The sequence below is a fragment of the Mirounga angustirostris genome, unplaced genomic scaffold (assembly GCF_029215605.1).
Source record: "Mirounga angustirostris isolate CCGP_5_RB_7025 unplaced genomic scaffold, mMirAng1.0.hap1 SCAF_2, whole genome shotgun sequence".
Lineage (NCBI taxonomy): Eukaryota > Metazoa > Chordata > Mammalia > Carnivora > Phocidae > Mirounga > Mirounga angustirostris.
In genome coordinates this window covers 39,940,622-39,946,351 of record NW_026991710.1, presented here as the reverse complement: position 1 = coordinate 39,946,351, position 5,730 = coordinate 39,940,622, and the positions used below count along the sequence as shown (strand labels likewise).

The 5,730-nt window shown below is 38.4% G+C and overlaps 1 pseudogene; it reads left to right on the top strand.

Moving 5' to 3' along the window:
* The first annotated feature begins 3,797 nt into the window (after positions 1-3,797).
* On the top strand, positions 3,798-5,185 carry LOC123848595 (tubulin alpha-1A chain-like; annotated as a pseudogene).
* Positions 5,186-5,730: the final 545 nt, after the last annotated feature.

The following is a 5,730-nucleotide window of genomic DNA, read 5'->3' as shown; positions in this document are numbered from 1 at the left end:
GGAGCGTGGAGGCCGCCGAGCCAACTCTCCGGCAATTTAGTGGAGTAAAGGCTGTGTTGAGCACCCCTTCTGGCTTCTTCCGAGCTCCAAAAATGTCTTTCTGAGGGCCCCGCTGCAAATGTTGGCGGCTTTGTGAGGAAGTTGCTGGCCATTGGGATTCTGCTCTGATTACCATGCTAAAGTTGATTCTAACAGATTTTGCCCTTCTGGTGCTATCAGATTCTCCCCCGCGGTCCCTCGGCTTCAAACTCATGTCCCCGAAAAGCCTTTTTTCTCTAAGTCTTGCAGTTATTTGCAATAAATCCTAAAGCAGAAGCAATGCTCAAAATGAAACGACTTATTCCCACAAAATAGTAATAGCTAACATTTATGATACTCTTGCTTTGCCATGCGTATGTAGGCACTCATTATATCTCACAACCCAGTCTATTAATGGCCACTTTTTACAGATGAGGGATCAGAGGCAAAGAGTAAGGTTAAGTAACTTAACCAACTAGTTAGTGAAAGGCTTGGTAGTAGGTCATTATCCCGTATGAAATGGGTATAATTCCTGCTAAAACCTTTGCCGCAGAAATGGGATGCCTCTGTGCCCTGGGACTTCAACAATGAAGAAAAGTCTCTCCTCTGCTCACCTTGCCTTTGCTCTAGGTAGTATAAACAGTGCAATTAACTTTATTACCTAAGAGTATCATGGCAGTGGCCTCAATCTTGCTTTTCTTGTTCTTAGGCTGATAAAGAGTTAAGAACAATCAGTCAGTTCAACAATACAAGGCACATGCTTTCACGTGTGGACAACTTCATGGAGAAGGAATAGCATGGGAAAAATAGGTGAAAATTGGAAGGGAAGGAGATTTATCCCAAATTTGGATAATAAGCCTTAAAACTCAGATTTCTACTTAAAAGTTTTGTTTGAACATCAGACTTGAAAATTTTGCCTTTATTAAACATTGATGATGATTGTAAATGTAATCCAAAGTAGTATTTATTTATTAATTATTTAGCACCTATATAGCATTTATGTGAGCAAGCGCTATTCTAAGCACTTATAAATATTTGCTTTTTAAATCATTCATAATGGATTGGCAATAATATTATTAATCCCTGCTTTACAGATGAGGAAAGAGAGGCACATAGAAACTAAGTAACTTGTTTATGGACACATAGATGGCAAGTGGGGGAACTGGGATGCTAACTAATGAAGTCGGGCTTCAGAGTCTGTGCTCTTAACCTATTTGCTAATTGGATATTTTTTTGAAAAAACAAACCCGCTAAAAATGTACCACCCAGATAATTTCTTATAAAAATTGGATTCCAGTTTCTTATTAAGGACTGTTTTAGGTAGGAGGCACTTTGCTGTAATTCTTGTTTTTCAGTTCTGAAAATAAGGAGAAAAACACTCATAAAAAAATATTTAAACTTATTTAGGATCCTTGTTTTCTCAGTTTAAATGTTGCCTAAGCAGAACTTTATATTTTCCTTCATTGCCTATTTCTGGATGATTTTGGGTATTACCCTGTTATAGCACCATAGACTGTCTTGAGTGACATTAATTTTGGGGATTTTTATTCCCCCCAAAAGCATGGTGTTTATTTTTAAAAAATTTTTTATTGTTATGTTAATCCCCATACATTACATCATTAGTTTTTGATGTAGTGTTCCATGATTCATTGTTTGTGCATAACACCCAGGGCTCCAAAGCATGGTGTTTATGTAACCAAAAGAAGAGCATCAAAAAATCTCCAACTGGCCCACTGGTGGACTGTGCTAAGTCTACAGTTGAGACTTTGTGATCCCTTATTTTTTTCTCAATTAGTCTATCTAGGAGGTTTCAATTCATATTTTATTTTCTTTAAAGATTTTATTTTTAAGTAATCTATGTATCCAATGTGAGGCTCGAATTTATAACCCTGAGATCAAGAGTCTCATGCTCCACGTACTGAGCCAGCCGGGTACCCCTAGGAGGTTTTTAACTTTATTAATTATTCCAAGAACCAACTCTTACCCTTATTTATTTTCTTTACTAATTTTTAAAATTTCATTAGTTTCTGCTATTATTATTATTATGTATTCCTACTGTATTTAATATGTATATTTATTATTTTATTTTTAATTCTTTCCTTCTACACTGACTTTAATTTACTGTTTTTCTAATTTCTAAGGTGGAAACATAGATCATTGATTTTAAACCTTTATTCCTTCTAACCCAAGCATTTAAAACTAATTTGCCTTCAAATACTGTTTTAGCTGCATACAACAAATTTTGATGTGTTGTTTTTTTATCATTTAGTTAAAAATATTTTAAAACTTTCCTAGTGATTTCTTCTTTGACCATGGACTATTTAGGAGTATGTTGCTTGATTTCCACATATTTGGAGATATTCCAGATATCCTTCTATTACTGATTTCTGACTTAATTCTGTTTTGAACACAGAATATATTCTTTATCCTTACAGTCCTCTGAAATTTATTGAGATTTGGCTTCTGGCCCAGCATATTGCCTATCTTGATGAATGTTCCAAGTAAAATTTAAAAGAATATAAATTCTGCAGTTGTTGGGTATAGTATAAATGTCAATTAGGTTAAATTCGTTGCTCAAAATCTAGTTTATTACTGAATTTTGCATTTGTTCTATCAATTACTGAGAATAAAGTGTTAAAATCACATGCAATTGTGAGTTTTCTATAAATTTAGTGATGCCAGTTTTTGTTTCATGAATTTTTGAAGATTTGTCATTAGGTGCACATACAAGTAGGATTGTTATGTCTTCTTAATGAATTGACACTTCAATCATTGTTAAATGTTCTTATTTATTTCTAGTAATATTTTTTTATTTGAATTTACTTTGATACTAATATAGCTAAGCCAACTGTTTTAGTACTAGAGTTTACATGTTCTACATTTTTCTATCCCTTTACCTCTATATTTAAAACATTTCTTGTAAATGGGGCTCCTGGGTGGCTCCATTGGTTGAGCAGTGGACTGGGTTTCGGCTCAGGTCATGATCTTGTCGTGGGGAGATTGAGCCCCAAGTTGGGCTCTGCATTCAGCACAGAGTCTGCTTCAGATTCTCTCTGCCTCTCCCTCCAGCTCACACACTTTCTCTAATAAATAAATAAAATCTTTTTTATTTTTTATTTTTTTAATACAATCTTTTTTAAAAAGCCATTTCTTGTAAATGACATAAAGATGCATCTTATTTTATTTTATTCCACCAAAGACTGGAGAAGACCCCTTTGCAGATTTCTGGAGCTCTTTCTCTGCACAGCTTCCTCCTCACTGCAACCCTGTTCTGCAATTCAAGCCACTTTGGTATCCAAGATCGTATTTCAGATTCCTCAACTAAGCCAGACCATTGGGCTCTGCCTTATTTCCTTGTTCTTACGTCACAGTTCAGAAATTGCTTTTGGGCAGGGTTCAACTCTTTTTCTCCCCTTCTCTCAAGTATCACACTCCTGTGCTGTTGTCTAGTATTTTGAAGACAGTTGTTTCATATCTTTTGTCCAGTTTGGAATCAAGCTACATTGTCATGAGCCAAAGCTAAGTCCATAGTACAGGTGATTTATAGGAGCCAAATGCAATGTTGGAACATGATATGTAAAATTTATGATTTATTTCTGAATTTAAGTATCATTTTATGAGTTGTATTGATAAACAGTACAAAGATTGCCCACATAGAAATTAACAAAATGATGTAAACTCGGTGATGACTCAAGAAGAATGATCTAATTTGAGTGCATTACTTACCTCGACTCTTAGCTTGTCAGGGATGGTAACTGGGACTAATGTCTGTTCCTGTCACTTGCACTTGCTATCCCGTAGCTACCATGCATGAGTGTATCTCCATCCATGTTGGCCAGGCTGGTTTCCAGATTGGCAATGCCTGTTGGGAACTCTATTGCCTGGAACACTTCCAGCCTAATGGCCAGATGCTAAGTGATAAGACCACTGGAGGTGGAGATGACTCCTTCAACACCTTGTTCAGTGAGATGGGTCCTGGCAAGCACACCTTCAACACCTTCAGTGTTTGTAGACCTGGAACCCACAGTCATTGATGAAGTTCACACTGGCACCAACTGCCACCTCTTCCACCCTAAGCAGCTCATCCCAGGCAAGGAAGATGCTGCCGATAACTATGTCTGAGAGCACTACACCACTGGCAAGGAGATCATTCACCTTATCTTGGACCAAATTCAGAAATTGGCTGACCAGGGCATAGGTCTTCAAGGCTTCTTGGTTTTGTACAGTTTTGGAGGGGGAACTGGTTCCGGGTTCACCTCCCTGCTGATAGAATGTCTCTCTGTTAATTATGGCAAGAAGTCCAAGCTGGAGCTCTCCATTTACCCAGCCCCCCCCCAAGATTTGCACAGCTGTAGTTGAGCCCTACAACTCCATCATTACTACCCATACCACCCTGCAACACTCTGCTTGTGCCTTCATGGTAGACAATGAGGCCATCTATGACATCTGTCATAGAAACCTCGATACTGAACACCCAACCTACACTAATCTAAATAGGTTGATAGGTCAGATTGTGTCCTCCATCACTGCTTACCTCAGATTTGATGGAGCCCTGCATGTTGATCTGACAGAATTCCAGACCAACCTGGTGCCCTATCCCCGCATCCACTTCCCTCTGGCCACATATGCTCCTGCCATCTCTGCTGAGAAAGCCTACCATGAACAGCTTTCTGTAGCAGAGATCACCGATGCAGGCTTTGAGTCAGCCAACCAGATGGTGAAATGTGACCCTCAGCATGGTAAATACATGGCCTGCTGCCTGTTGTACCGTGGCGACGTGGTTCCCAAAGATATCAATGCTGCCATTGCCACCATCAAGACCAAGTGTACCATCCAGTTTGTGGACTGGTGCCCCTCTAGCTTCAAAGTGGGCATTAACTACCAGCCTCCCACTGTGGTGCCTGGTGGAGACCTGGCCAAAGTACAGCGAGCTGTGTGCATGCTGAGCAACACCACAGCCATCGCTGAGGCCTGGGCTCGCCTGGACCACAAGTTTGACCTGATGTATGCCAAGCGTGCCTTTGTTCACTGGTATGTGGGGGAGGGCATGGAGGAAGGAGAGTTTTCTGAGGCCTGTGAGGACATGGCTGCCCTTGAGAAGGATTATAAGGAGGTTGGTGTGGATTCTGTTCAAAGAGAGGGTGAAGAAGTAGGAGAAGAATACTAATTACTATTCCTTTCAGCCCTGCAACATGTCACACTCAGAATTTTAGCTTCCACACTAGCCAACAGGCATTAAAGCTTTCTAGTTAGATTGCTTCACTTTTAACTGTGATCACGTCTTACTTTTCCATGTGTACCTGTAAGATTTTTCCATCATGTCTTAAGTAAAGGCTTTAAGAAAGAAAAAAAAAAGTATTATCGAACCTGGCCCTACCATCAATAGAACACAGATAATGTAAAATCTTGATTATTATAAGGCAGAAAAATAAATTGTATGTAATATATAATAACTTACCATTTATGTATATCTTTATTTTATTACTTATATGAACATCTCTGGCCCATCAATAGACCCACCCAGACATGTACAATAATTAAATCCAGTTGTCTTTGACATTTTGCCAAAGTTTCAATCACATTAAAACAATCTAGTCTACAGATGTGATTTTTTTTGTTGTTGTTACAAAGGTATGTTTTTCAAGGTGAAGACAAAACACATTTTATTTACTACTTCATTAGCTTGGTTTTAAATATTTAGGCATGTGGTAT